Raw genomic sequence first — 14,310 nt, forward strand, 5'->3', positions numbered from 1 at the left:
TATATATATATATACACACACACACATATGTATATGTATATGTGTGTGTACACACTTTAAAATATATATTTTATACAATTGTATAAAAATATTTTTTAAGAAGCAGAGGTTACAAACATTACTACAGAAAGTCAAAGAATCATTAGGGAATATTTTGAAAAACTACATGATAAAAAATTAGATGATCTAGAAGAAACAGACAAATTCTGGACACATTTGACCTTCAAAAATTGAACCAAGAAGATATTAAAAAATGAAATAGACCAATAACAATAAGAATCAATCAGTAATAAGTGTCTCCCACCAAAGAAAAGCCAAAGAACAGATGGCTTTACTGCTGAATTTTACCAAACTTCTTATTTTGAGGGTGGTACTAAGGATTGAGCCCAGGGGTGTTCTACCAATGAGCTACATCTCCAAGCCTTTTAATTTTTTGAGACAGGACCCAATGAAATTTCCCAGGCTAGCCTCAAATCTGTGATCCTCCTGCCTCAGCCTCCTTTGTCACTTGGGATTACAGGCATGAGGCACTGCACCAAACTTGAATTTTATCTAAGTCTTAATGAAAAACTAACAACAATGCTTCTCCACAGGGCTGAAAGGGAGGGAACGCTTCCAAACTCATTTTGTGAGGTAAGCATTACCCTGTTATCAAAACCCGAGAAGGACACAATGAAAAAAGAAAATAGACCAATATATTTTATTAAGATCAATGGAAAAGTTCTAAATGGAATACTTACAAATCAAATTCAACAGAACAGCAAAAGATCATGCTACCATGATCAAGTTGGTTTCATTTCAGGGATGAAAGAATTGCTCAACATATACAAATCAATAAACATAACATAGCACATAAAGAGGATCAAGGAAAAATTATATAATCACTGCAACAGATACAGAAAAGCATTTGATAAAATTCACCATTCCTTTCATGATAAAACACCTGAACAAATTAGGCATAAAGGATCATACCTCAACATATGACAAACCCATAGTCAACATCATGTTGGATGGGGGAAAACTGAAAGCATTTCCTCTAAGATCAGGAACAAGACAAGCCCCTTCACTTTCACAGCTGATTCAATATAGTACTAGGGATTTTAGCCAGAACAATTAGATAAGAGAGAGAAAAATAAGAGGCATACAAATAGGAAAGGAAAATGTTTAATGTTCCCTGTTTGCAGATGATATGATTCTACACACAAAAAAACCAAAGAATCCAGTGAAAATACTGTTAGAACTGATAAATATCTATGGTAAAGTAACAAGACACAAAACCAACATACAAAAATCAGAAACTTTCTATACAGTAAAATTAATTGGCTTATAAATCATGAAAACAATCCCTATAGCATAATCATAAATAAATAAAATACCCAGAATAAACTTAAATGAGGAAGTGAAAGAATTCTATGATGAAAATTACAAAATGCTGAAGAAAGAATTTGACTTCCCATGTTCACGGATTGAAAGAATTAATATTGTTAAAATGTCCATACTACATGTTATGGTTTGGATATGAGGTCCCCAAAAACTCCTGTGTTAACATAGGGTGCAAAATGATTAGGTTATGAGAGCCATAAACTAATCCATGGATTAATTCATTTGATGGAGTAATAATTTGAATGTATCATTGAGTGGGAACTGTAGGCAGATGGGGCATGGCTGAAGGAAGTGGGTCACTGGGGATGTGGTTTAAGGATTATGTATTTTGTCCTTGGCTCTTGTTCTTGTTCTCTTCTCTCTCTCTCTCTCTCTCTCTCTCTCTCTCTCTCTCTCTCTCTCCTTCCTGGCTACCATGATGTGAGGACTTTCCTTTCCACAGCCCTTCTGCCACAATGCTCAACCTAACCTGGAGCCCAGAGCAATGGGGTCTGAGGACCATGGAATGATCTCTGAAACCATGAGCCAAAATAAACTTTTTCTTCTCTAAGTTGTTCTAATCATATATTTTGGTTACAGTGATGGAAAATGGACTGTCACACTATCCAAAGTGATCTACAGATTCAGTGCAATCCCCATCAAAATAACAATATTATTCTTCAAAGAATTAGAAAAACTCCTAAAATTAATTTGGTAGCACAAAAGACCCAGAATAGCCAAAGCAATCTAGAGCAAAAAGAGCAAAACTGAGGGCATCACAATCCCTGATTTCAAGACATACTGAAGAGCCATAGTAACAAGAACAACATGGCACTGGCATGAAAACGGACACACAGACCAATGGTACAGAATAGAGAACCCAGAAACAAATTCAGATATCTACAGCCCACTGATTCTACATAAAGGTGCCAAAAACATAGAGAAAGGACAGCTTCTTTAACAAATGTTGCTGGGAAAACTGGATATCTACATGTAGAAAATTAAAACTTAACCCCTATCTCTCACCCTATACAACTCAAAATGGATTAAAGACTAAATGTAAGATCTAAAACTATAAAACTACTAAATGAAAACATTGGGGAAACACCTCAATATATTGGTATAGGTGATGGTTTTCTGGATAGGATCCAAAAGGAAACAAAGGCAAAATAATGACAAATGGGATTACATCAAATTAAAAAGCTTTTGTACAGCAAAGGAAACAACAGAGTGAAGAGACAATCTACAGAATGGGATGAAATATTTGTCAGTGATTCATTTGACAAAGGGTTAAGGTCCACAATATATAAAGAACTCAAAAAACTTAACAACAAGAACCAAGTATCCACTTAAAAAATGGGCAAATGATCTGAATAAACACTTCTCTCAAAAAAGAAATATAAGGGGCTGGGGATGTGGCTCAAGCGGTAGCGTGCTTGCCTGGCATGCATGCGGCCCAGGTTCGATCCTCAGCACCACATACAACAAAAATGTTGTGTCCGCCGAAAACTAAAAAATAAATATTAAAAAAAAAAAGAAATATAAGGCCGGTGCACTGGTGTGCACCTATAATCCCAGCAGTGGGGGAGGCCGAGATAGGAGGATCTTGAATTCAAAGCCAGGCTCAGCAACTCAGTGAGACCTTGTCTCTAAATAAAATACAAAAAAGGGTTGGGGATGTGGCTTAGTATTTAAGCATCCCTGGTTTCAATTCCTGGTGCCAAATAAATAAATTAAATTAAAAACAAAAATCTGTCAATAAAACATATGGAAAAAATGCTCAAGTTAGTGGTGCACACCTGTAATCCCAGTGCATGCCTATAATCCCAACCAGCCTCTGCAAGTTCAAGGCCAGCCTGGGCAATTTAGTGAGACCCTGTCTCAAAATCAAAAACAAAAAGAGCAGGGAATGTAGCTCAGTGGTATAACACCCCTGGGTTCAATTCCTAGTCCTAAAGTGGAAAATGTTCAATATCATTAGCCATCATGGAAATGCAAATCAAAACTGCAATGAGATACCATCTCAAACCACTTAAAATGTCTGTTATCAAAACCAAGAAATAACAAAGGCTAGAGAGAATGTAGAGAAACAGGAACCCTTATATACTATTGGTGGGAATGTAAATTAATTAACAGCCACTGTGGAAAATAGTATGGAGTTTCCTCACAAAAAAGTAGCGCTGGGGACATAGCTCAGTGGTACAGCATTTGCCTAGTTTGCACAAGGCCCTGCATTCAATCCTCAGTACTGCAAAAACAAAACAAAATTAAAACAAAACTACTATAAGATCCAGCTATCCCATGCCTGGGTATACTTCCAAGAAAATAAAGTCAGTATACAAAAGAGATATCTGCATGCTCACATTTATCGTGTCACTCTTCATAATAGCTAAGATATGGGAATCAGCCTAATTACTCATCAACAGATGAAGAGATAAAATATGAGATACACACACACACACACATTTATTCAGCCATAAAGAATGAAATCCTGGCTAGGCATGATGCCATATGCCTGTAATTCCAGTGGCTTGGGAGGCTGAGGCAGAAGGATTGCAAGTTCAAAGCCATCCTTAGCAACTTAGTGAGGCCCTAAGTAACTTAGCAAGACCCTGTCTTAAAAAATAAGAGGGGACAGGGGCTTGGGATGTGGCTCAGGGGTTAAGCACCCCTGGGTTCAATTCTTGGTTTAAAAAAAGAAAAAGAAATACTGTCATTTGCAGCAAACTGGATGGAACTTGTGGACATCATGTTAAGCAAAATAAGCCAGACACAGAAAGACAGTTATTGCATGTTCTCTCTCATTTGTAGAAACGAAAAAATGAAAGATGCTCTGTGGGAGACCAACATTGCACGTGACTGAGTCACACTCCCCGGCTGGGTGCTGAGGCGCTCAGTCACAGAAATGTGGCAGAGATTTCCCCACCCTTCTTCGGTTCCAGGGTCGGTGTCTCGTGCATGGGTGTGTCTTGCTACAGCCCCATGGGTGGAGCTATGCTCACCTGTTCCTTTATAATATAACCCCTTGCCCTGTTTAGGACAGAATCTTCCATGGAAGTGCCTTGTGTGTGTCCCCTTCTCTTACTGTGCCCTTGGGTGTGGCCTACCCAGATGTCAGTCAACCTGCTGACAGTGGACATCATGAAGATAGACTCAGCCCCGTGAAACCTGACCCCTTGCCTCATTTGAATAGCTTCTCCTCAATAAAAGGGGTCAGCTAGTGCTCTCACGCTCTCTCTCTTCCTGCCCACCCTTAAGGTCAGAGGAGCTGTCACAGCGACCCCAAAGAAAAAGGTATTTGTGTCTCTTGTGTGGTTATTTCGTGCAGCCCAGTCAGCCCAGTTCAACTGGAGTGACCCCTGAGAATAGAAACCCGGAAATGCCCTGAAAGTAGGAGAGAGTTTACTAGGTACTGGGAAGAGTACTGAAGGAAAAAGGGCAGAAGAGGAGTGAATGCACAGGATCAATGCACAATATATGCATGGATGGAAATATCACAGTGAATTCCATTATTCTGTGCAGTCAATTATGTGTGTTAATATCATAATAAAATAATATTACTTTTATATGCTAATAATTCATTTAAAAATAACATGGGGTTTTTGATATTGGAGAGTAAACCCAGGAGCTCTCTACCACTGAGCCACATCCCCAGCAGTTTTTATTTTTTTATTTTGAGACAGGGTCTCCTTAAGTTGCTTAGGGCCTCAATAAATTTCTGAAGCTGGCCTTCAATTTGGGATTCTCTTGCCTCAATCTCCCAAGTCGTTGGGATTAACAGGCGTGTGCCACTGTACCCAACTAAAATAATGTATATTTAACGTTTATATTTTTAAATCTACATTTTTAGGTTTGTTTTCAAAGGTATTACTATTATTTACCTTATTTATTTATTTATTTTTATTTACTTATTTATTCTATAATATTATACAGAAGAATAGTACACATATAGAGTACATTTTTTTCATGTCTCTGGTTGTACACAAAGTAGAGTTATACCAATTTTACTTTTCAAAGTGCAGAATATTTTGCTTTAAAATGAAATTACTGGGCTGGGGATGTAGCTCAGTAGTAGAGTACTTGCTTAGCATGCAATAAACCTTGGATTCCTGATACCAAAAAAATTTTTCAAAATAAATAAGTAGCTGTTTTATGTAAAATAAATACTGAGATGCCAGTAAAGTCATTGTGTTCTGAGTTTTAATCTCAGGCAGCTAGGAATTATTGGCACTGGGATTTGAACTCAGATTAGCTATAGTTTTTGTTTTGTTTTGTTTTAGAGGTCTCAGCTATGTGGCCCAGGCTGGTGTCCTACTTGGGAGCCCAAGGGATCCTACCTGCTCAGCCTCCCAAGTAGGTGGAACTACAGGTGTTACCACCTATAGAATACCAGCTAGAATAGTTCTAGATTTAAACTTCATCTAAATCAGGGCTTTAATGCATCAATTCTATTATGTTTTGAGACAGATAATTCTTTGGTGGTCGTGGTGGCAGCTTTCCTTTTCATTATAGGATACTTATCCACATCTTTGACAGATTGCCACCCAGTAGGAGCTGGTAGCACCCTCCAGCCCGTGCTCTTATTGTGACAGCCAAATGTTCACTGGAGGCAAAATTGCCCTTGGTTAAGAACTACTGATCTAAATTAAACTATATAGAAAGACCACTAAACTTGGAATCAAGAGGTGCATCTGAAGCCTTGTTGTGCCACCTGTAAACAGATGTTTATAAACATACATTTCAAAATAATATGAAAATTACCTAGATGATCAGCTTGTTAGAACAATGAGACCAGGCACAATGAGACCAGGCTGGACGCAAACTTCACAGATCATTTCAGCCTTTATTCAGGAATGGGATGACACCTATGGGAATGGATCCACTTCCTGGTGGAAAATGAGCCATTGAACAAAGGAAGGGACTGGGCTTATATAGGTTATCCTGAGAAGTAGTCTAGTGAGCATATCAGTTTTCTTGGGCACTCAGGAATTTGGGCTTGTTCTATCAATTAGTGAAGGGGTCAGTTTGAGTGCTTAGTAATTTGAGTTCTTGGGTCAGGAGTCTATGCTTTACATCTGGAGAGAATTTACTCCAAGAAAGGTCAATGCCCCTCAGAGGCTATCACCTTAGTGTGATGAGACATCTCCTTCCTGCCTGCAATTAGCACCAGGGAAACATTTGTCTTGGGAGATGAAAGCTGTCAGTGCATGGCTTTCTTTTTTACTCCCCTTTTCTCAGCCACATTATTTTGGGGATTCTTCATTTTCCATATCTATTAATGTCTTTCCCCATTTCCTCCCCTAATTATATATTTGAACCACAGAGCAACTATAGTAATTCTTATTCTTCCTCTTTGGCATTTGCACTTTACTTTCCACCTGGCCAACTCTTTTTAGTTTTTTTCGGCGGACACAACATCTTTGTATGTGGTGCTGAGGATCGAACCCGGGCCGCACGCATGCCAGGTGAGCGCGCTACCGCTTGAACCACATCCCCAGCCCCACCACCTGGCCAACTCTTGACTCACTCTTCAAGACCAAGGTCAGGGAAGCTAATAGCAGGCCCCTGGAAAGTACAGGTGTCTAGCCCCGAGGCAGGGGAAGGAGTCCAGATGGATTGCATGTCCAGGGACCACCTCAGCTTAATTAAGGATGAGGCTAATCCTGGATAAGGGAAAACAGAAGCAACCAATAAGCCTTTCAGGAGGTAAGACTGGGAAGTGGAGCATGCATTTGACATGTGAAAACAAGGTTTGGGGACCTGGGTAGAATGCAAGGAAGACTTGAACTCCTTGAAGACAGATTCCCAATGAACGATAGGGAGTGTATTGGAAAGAGGGTCCAGGTAGCTTTGCTTCTCTTAATAGGAGACCTTTCAGACAGTGTGGGGTTTGAGTGAAAGACTGCACCCTGGCCTATTCATCCAGTGAAAACAAGGGAACCATCCAGGACAAGCCATGCCCCCATTTCCTGCAACCTACTTGAAGTTGCAAACAAGCTTCCTGGAAGCCAGGCTCAACATAGTCTTACAATCTAATAGTCCTGGAACACTGAAAAGCACTGACACACTTTAACAAAATCATGCAAAAAGCCTGAAACACTGAATTTCTCCCCATTCTTTCCCCCCATTTTTCTCCCACTGCCTCAAGCAACACAATACCATTCCTCCATTTTTTGTCTCCCAGAAAGTCTCCAAATTTCATCTGTTTGTTTCCCTTCTCCAAGTCAGCCCTTTCTTCTGCAATCTTCCAAAGTGTGTGTGTGTGTGTGTGTGTGTGTGCGCGCGCGTGCGTGCGTGCACACTTGCACCTGGTTGCTTTGCTGGGGTATGGAACTCATGGTCTTAAGCATCCTGGGCAAGCAAAGTGCTCTACACTAAGCTGTATCCCAGTCTTCCAAATCCGTCCTTCACTTTCATATTTAAATCAGTCCTTTCCAATTTATATTATTCTAGCTCTACTTTCTCAGATTCCCAGATCAACCCATTGGGGCTCTCATCAGTACAAGGCCTGAAGCTGCCAGAAACACAATGCCTCATCTTCTTGGAGGGAGAAGGTTGTGAAAAGAAAGCAAAGAACCGGGAGATGGGCGAGCAACAAATGAAAGACGGAAATCAGGCAGAGATACACACAAGATATTATTTGTCAGACAAATAAAGGCACATCTCTCCATAGACAGAAAGAGACCAAACAGGCTTGGGATTCAGGACTTTCAGGGGGCAGGCTCAGAGATTAGAGCTGGGCGGGTCCCAGTGCGGGAGGTGAAGGGTTGGGTAAGCATGAGGGAGTAGTGAGCCTTTCTCAGAATGCCCTTGGGTAGGAAAGCGAAATTTTTCTTAAAATGGTGGCTGTCACTTAAGATGGCAATCTAGATGCTAAGCAAGGACCATACAGGTGGGAATACTCAGATATTAAAGTTTCATGTCACAGAACATAAAAAAATCCAAGCCAGGTGCAGTGGTGGCATACCTCCGTAATCCCATTGTTCCAGGAAGCTGAAAAGGAGAATCTCAAATTCAAGACCAGCCTGGGCAATTGAGCAAGACCCTGTTTCAAAATAAAATAAAGTAAATTCTAATTAGAATAAGTTATATTCCATGCATTTATAATATAACATTCAACATAATGCTATTGTTATGTATATCTAAAAAAAAACAAATAAAAATAAATATAATAAAATATTTTTAAAAGGTTGGAAATATAGCTCAGAGGTAGAGTACCCTTGGATCCAATACCCAGTACTGGGAGGAAAAATTAAAGAAAAAAATGTCTGGATGTCCCTCACTGCAGGACTTCTCTCTTCTGTTAGTAGCTCTCCTTATGGTTTTCTAGACTCTTGTTTTTTTATTTTTTTTTTAATTTCTCTCTCATCCATTTTCTTTCTGCCATTACTATTGACAAAATTTTGAAATTCCTGGACCAATAATCTAGTTTTCTGATATATATTTTCCCATTTCTTTGTATTTTTGTTCTGTTTTCTAAAATATTTTCTCAGATTTACATTGCAGGGACCGGGGTTGTGGCTCAGTGGTAGAGCACTTGTCTAGCACCTGTGAAGCACTGGGTTTGATCCTCAGCACCATATAAAAATAAATAAATAAAATAAAGGTATTGTGTCCCTCTACAACTAAAAAATTATTTAACATAAAATTTACATTGCAACCATTCTTCTGAATTTTTCATTGATAAGAGCTTTCCTTATCTTCTGAGTATCCCTTTTTATAGTTTCTTGATCCTGGGTGTTAGGTGAAAAATCTGCTCTCTGAAGATATTATGTTAATTATTAATGTTATATTTATCATCATTATTATAATAGTTATATTTTAGCATTTCCTGCATTTTGCTGGTCCCCTCCCCCATTTGTTTGTTGACTTTTTTTAAATATATTTTTTAGTTGAAATGGATTTTTTTTGTTTTCTTTATTTATATGTGGTACTGAGGCTCAAACCCAGGCCTCACACGTGCCAGGCAAGAACTCTACCTATGAACCACAACTCCAGCCCCTGTTTCTTGACTTTGATCTCTTTCATAGTAGACTTACCTCAAACCCTGGTTTCCTCCTTTATACTTAAGCAGAGGCACTTCTTTAAAGGACAACTGAGGGCTGGGGATGTAGGTCAGTGACAGAATGCTTACTGCATTTGAATCCTGGGCTTGATCCCCAGCACCCCAAAGAGAAAAGAAGGAAGAAAAAGGAAAAAAAAAAAAAAAAAAACAACTAAAGGCCAACTGAATGTTCTCTCCAACTTGTTTTTTTCGGCATCTTCCCTGCAGGGAGATGTGATAGAGACAACCATTTTGTTGAGAACCCCCAATGCCAGTATCCATGAATCTTTTCTCTTTGTCTGGCAGCTCCCCAGAGAAGAATTCCCCAGTCTCCAGCTTGGGTGGCAGTGCTCTGAAGCCAGGTGAAAGGAGGCTGTGTTTTCTCTTCCTGTCCACCCTCACTCATCCAAGGACCCCCGTCTGGTTTACTCTGTGCAGAGAGTATGCCTCCTGCCTTCTTTGGGGGTAGAAGGGAGAAATAACCTGTTTTCTAAGCTAGAGGAGGGAATCTGAGAATCTAAGTGCTCATTAGACAGACTATACTACAGTCTGAATATGGTTTGTCTCTTCTGAAACTTATGCTGAAATTAAATCCTTATTGGGGGTACAAGTGGTAAATCACTTGCCTAAATGGGCAAGGCCCTGGGCTTGGTTCCCAGCAAGAGAGAGAAAGGGGCGGGGGAAGAAATTTAATCCCTATTATGAGATACTATGAATAGGGTCAAGTAGGATCCTTACCAGCTAATTAGGGCTCTCTCATGGTTGGATATAAGCTCCCAAAACTCCTGTGTTAATGCAGGAATACTCAGAGATGAATTGATCACATTATGAAATCTGTAACCTAATCAGTCCATCCTAGTTTGAATGGACTGATTGGGTGGTAACTCTTATAAGGTTGGGCATGGCTGGAGGAAGTGGGTCTCTGGGCAGATACCTTGAAAGGATGCCCTCTTTCTCTGTTTCCCTGAACCCAACATAAGTGGAACATCTTTACTCTCCTGGGCTCCTTCCCCATGATGTGCTACATCTTGGGTAGAGCAATGGAGTGGGTCATCTATGGACTGAGACCTCTGAAAATGTCAGCCTGATATGAATACCAGAAATATTAAAGGATTATTGACTGTTGATTCTATTAATTAGTGTGTGTGTGTGTGTGTGTGTGTGTGTGTTGGATAAAAGACTATAAGCAATGTGCCCATGATATAAGGTGAACTGCAAAACTTAGATAAACTGCAGAATTTAGACTTAAGTTAGTGATGTAAGAGTCTACACCCAGGGTGTACACCCCAGATCTCACCCAGTTATCAGCTGCAAGCACAAGTGAACTAGGACTTAAAAACCCAGACTTCTGTGGGGGGGGGGGGGTAGACAGGACTAACAGGACCTAGACTGAGAGAGAAGGCCTGTTGCTGTTGTACTCCCTGCACCAGACCCCTTCAACCCAGATTGAGTTCCAGAGACCCGGACCTAAGACACGTCACAGGTGAGCATCTGGGACCCTTGGGTGTAGACTCAGTTAGGACTTAGAATTAGGATGTGTCTTAAGTGTGATGAGCATCAATAAAATGGGTTTGATTAAATCTAACTGCATCTCAGACTGAATCAATAATAAGCGCTGGTGACACAGCTCCAAATAAACTTTTCCTCCTTTTAGTTGTTCTTGTTGGGTATTTTGGTCAAGGCACACAAAATTGACTAAAACAGGCTCTGTTCTCCTGAATAGATAAATCCATCCATTCATTAAATGGGTTATCTCAAGAGTGGGTCTGCTGGTACTCATGCTGGCTGCCAGAGTCGGAGGCCAGGGCGAGCGTCTCGCAGGCCCTTCAGCCTTCGGAAGATGGCGAATCACGCTTTACCCAGGAGGAAATTAAGAAATAGCCAGAGAAGCCAACTGACCCAGAGAAGACATGCCCGCTGCTACTTTGAGTCTTTACCACCAGTAACAAGGCGGCCACCACCGAATGGATGAATTCTCCCGCAGAAATGTACCCTCCAGTGAGCTGCAGATTTATACTTGAACGATGCAACTTTGAAAGAACTGACTTGATTAGTAAAAGAAGTCTACCCAGAAGCTAAAAAGAAGGGAACACATTTCAATTTTGCAATTGTTTTTATGGATCTTAAAAGACCTGGCTATCAAGGAGAGTGGCAGCACCATGTCAGGCAGGAAGAGGACTGACAATTTCATGACGTTGCAGTTGCATAAGTTCCAAATAGGAGATTATTTGGGCATAGTGATTACCCCTCCCAGTCGGGCACCACCTTCTTCAGGGCATATGAGACCATATTAAATTTTATTTACTATCTCTCAAATTTATTTTTCAGCCAGTTATGTAAAATAAATTTATATATTCTTTTCTCCTCTGAGTTTTGCCATTAAGCCCTTAAATTCTAAGCAAATTGTAATGCATCTATTTAGGAGTTAGATTTGGATGTACTGTGGGTATGAATATTAATAGAAAGTCTGTATTTTTCACGCCTCTGTGAGGTGTGAAGAAAAATGCTCTTAGCATTCTGTGTAAACCTATTATTAAATTTATGTGTACAATAAAAAAAAAATAAGAGGAGGCCTGTATAAAAGCCAGTTTGGTCTTTCCTGTGCTTCCTGTCTCTCACAGCCTCGGGACTCTGCCAGCAAGAAGGGCATTACCACACTGAGTTCATTCCTCAGCACTACATATTGTAAAATGAAGATATTGTGTCCACTTAAAACTAAAAATTAAATATTTTTTTAAAAGGGCATTACCAGATGTGGGTCCCTCAAATTTGAGCCAGAAATATAAACCAAAATAAACCTCTCTATAATTTACTCAGTGTATTGTGTTATTAGAACACAAGACTAAGACAAACTTTAAACACCCTTCTGTTTTCAGCCCCTTCCTCCCAGCCCACCTTCACAGGTGTTATATTCCCAGTTCCTGAGACTTCCCACCACTCCAATTCCTCTGTCTACACTGGCTTGATACTTAGGGTTCAGTGTCCTTAGATTCCCCAATCAGTTATCCCTCTTTGATTAGCTTTCCAGCTTCTAAAATGGTCTTGTCATATTTCCCTGGATTGTTTCATTTCTGTTCTTCTTACTCCTTTCCTAACATTTCGGTGTGGACTGGGGAGGAAGCACACATAAAATATCTACATTCAATTGGCCATATTTATCAGAATATTTATCTGCCACCTTCGTGGACCAGGTTTCTCTCTGCTCTATATGTGAAGATGAGCTATAACATTTGGAAAGCTCTTGCATCCCCTTCCTCCTGCCAGAATACTTTTGTCATCTTGTCTTCATGCAGAACACTCACTGTGTTCTCCCATCCTCATTTCGGGGCATTACTTGCTCCCATTTATGTCCCATAACCTTCTGCATATCTATTAGAGTATAGTTTTCACACTGGGGGTCATGAAATCAGTGGGTCACAAATTAATTCAGTAGACATTAAGCAACATTTATATTTATATTGGTAGGACATGTAAACTGTTTATCTTACTGTGGGTCAAGGTTGAAAACAGTTGTTTTTTTTTTTTTTTTTTGGCAGTACTGGGCATTAAACCTGGGAGCATTTTACCTCTGAGCTACCTTCCTCCCAGCCCTTTTTATTTTATTTTGAGATGTTATCACTAAATTGCCCAGGCTGGCCTTGAACCTGTGATCCTCTTGCCTCAGCTTCTCAAGTATCTGGGATTACAGGTGTGTCATCACTCCTAGCTAAGGTTGAAAACATTTGAAAACCACTGCATTATGCATGTCTCACTTTTTTCTCCCCAGTACTGGGCACTGAACCCAGGACCCTGCACATCCTAAGCAAGTGCTACATCCCTAGCTCTTTCTAAAAATTTTAATTTTGAGACAGGGTCTTACTAAGTAGCAGAGGCTAGCCTTGAACTTGTGATTCTCAGGCTTCAGCCTCCCTAATAGTTAGGATGACAGACACAGGACCACCTTGCTTTGAATTAGTTGTTTCTGTGTCTATATTAACATAAGCTGAATGACTTGGAACCAAGGATCATAAATTATCTGCTTTCCCTATGCCCAAGGACTAATATAACATTTGGGTTGAATTGAACTTTCAAAATCACTTTGTAGCCTGTAAAGTCAGATGAATTTGAACTATTTGCTTAAAGTAGGAGTCTAAATTAATTCCCTAGAGAGCTAGGGCACCTGAGGACAAATGACTGAATATTGTCACAAAGACTGTATATCACACCCCAGAAAGCAAGGCAGACCTCAGCAGAGGCACAGCCATGCTGCCCTATTAATCTCCTGGGACCTGAAGTCAGCTCCAATCAAAGAGCTTCCCCATCCTGGTTATCTCACTTAGATATTTAAGTACCTTCTGCTGGTAGGTGTTTGATTATTGATAACCCATGAAGTGATTTTCTACACTTTAGGAAAATCATAACTTACATGTCCTCTTCCAGTTGTTCAGAAAGTTAAAAGAATAGATTTTCGGGAGATGATGTTGTATAATAGAAAGACCATAGGGTTTATGTCAATACAAAAACCTGGGTTCAGATCCTAATTCCAGAAGCAAGTAATCTAATCTCAAGGCTCAGTATGTGTAGGACCGGGGCCAAGACAACCTTGCTGGCCATCCTCACATTGACCTTGTCTACTTTAAACCTGCTGAGGCTGAAATAAGAGATGTTTGGCCATGACTGCACCTGCTTATTTGTAGAGAAGCTGATGTCTGTTGTTCCAGAGAGAGACTGCAGGTCAGTTATCCAGAACTAGTGCACAAAGCTGCTTAGCAGGTCTGGGTATGCTTTGTTGATCTACAATAAAAGAGACTTAAGCACTGTTCAATTGTTAATTGATATCTTTTGGAACAGCTGCAAAAATTGCAAAATGTTATTGGATTTCCCTCAGTGTCCTCCTTTATTCCTTTCTTCAGGAGGCAAGGAAA

At 40.0% G+C, this 14,310-nt stretch overlaps 1 pseudogene; it reads left to right on the forward strand.

Moving 5' to 3' along the window:
* Nucleotides 1-11,184: 11,184 nt before the first annotated feature.
* On the forward strand, nucleotides 11,185-12,157 carry LOC107138481 (annotated as a pseudogene).
* Nucleotides 12,158-14,310: the final 2,153 nt, after the last annotated feature.

The sequence above is a fragment of the Marmota marmota genome, unplaced genomic scaffold, assembly GCF_001458135.2.
Source record: "Marmota marmota marmota unplaced genomic scaffold, marMar, whole genome shotgun sequence".
Classification (NCBI taxonomy): domain Eukaryota; kingdom Metazoa; phylum Chordata; class Mammalia; order Rodentia; family Sciuridae; genus Marmota; species Marmota marmota.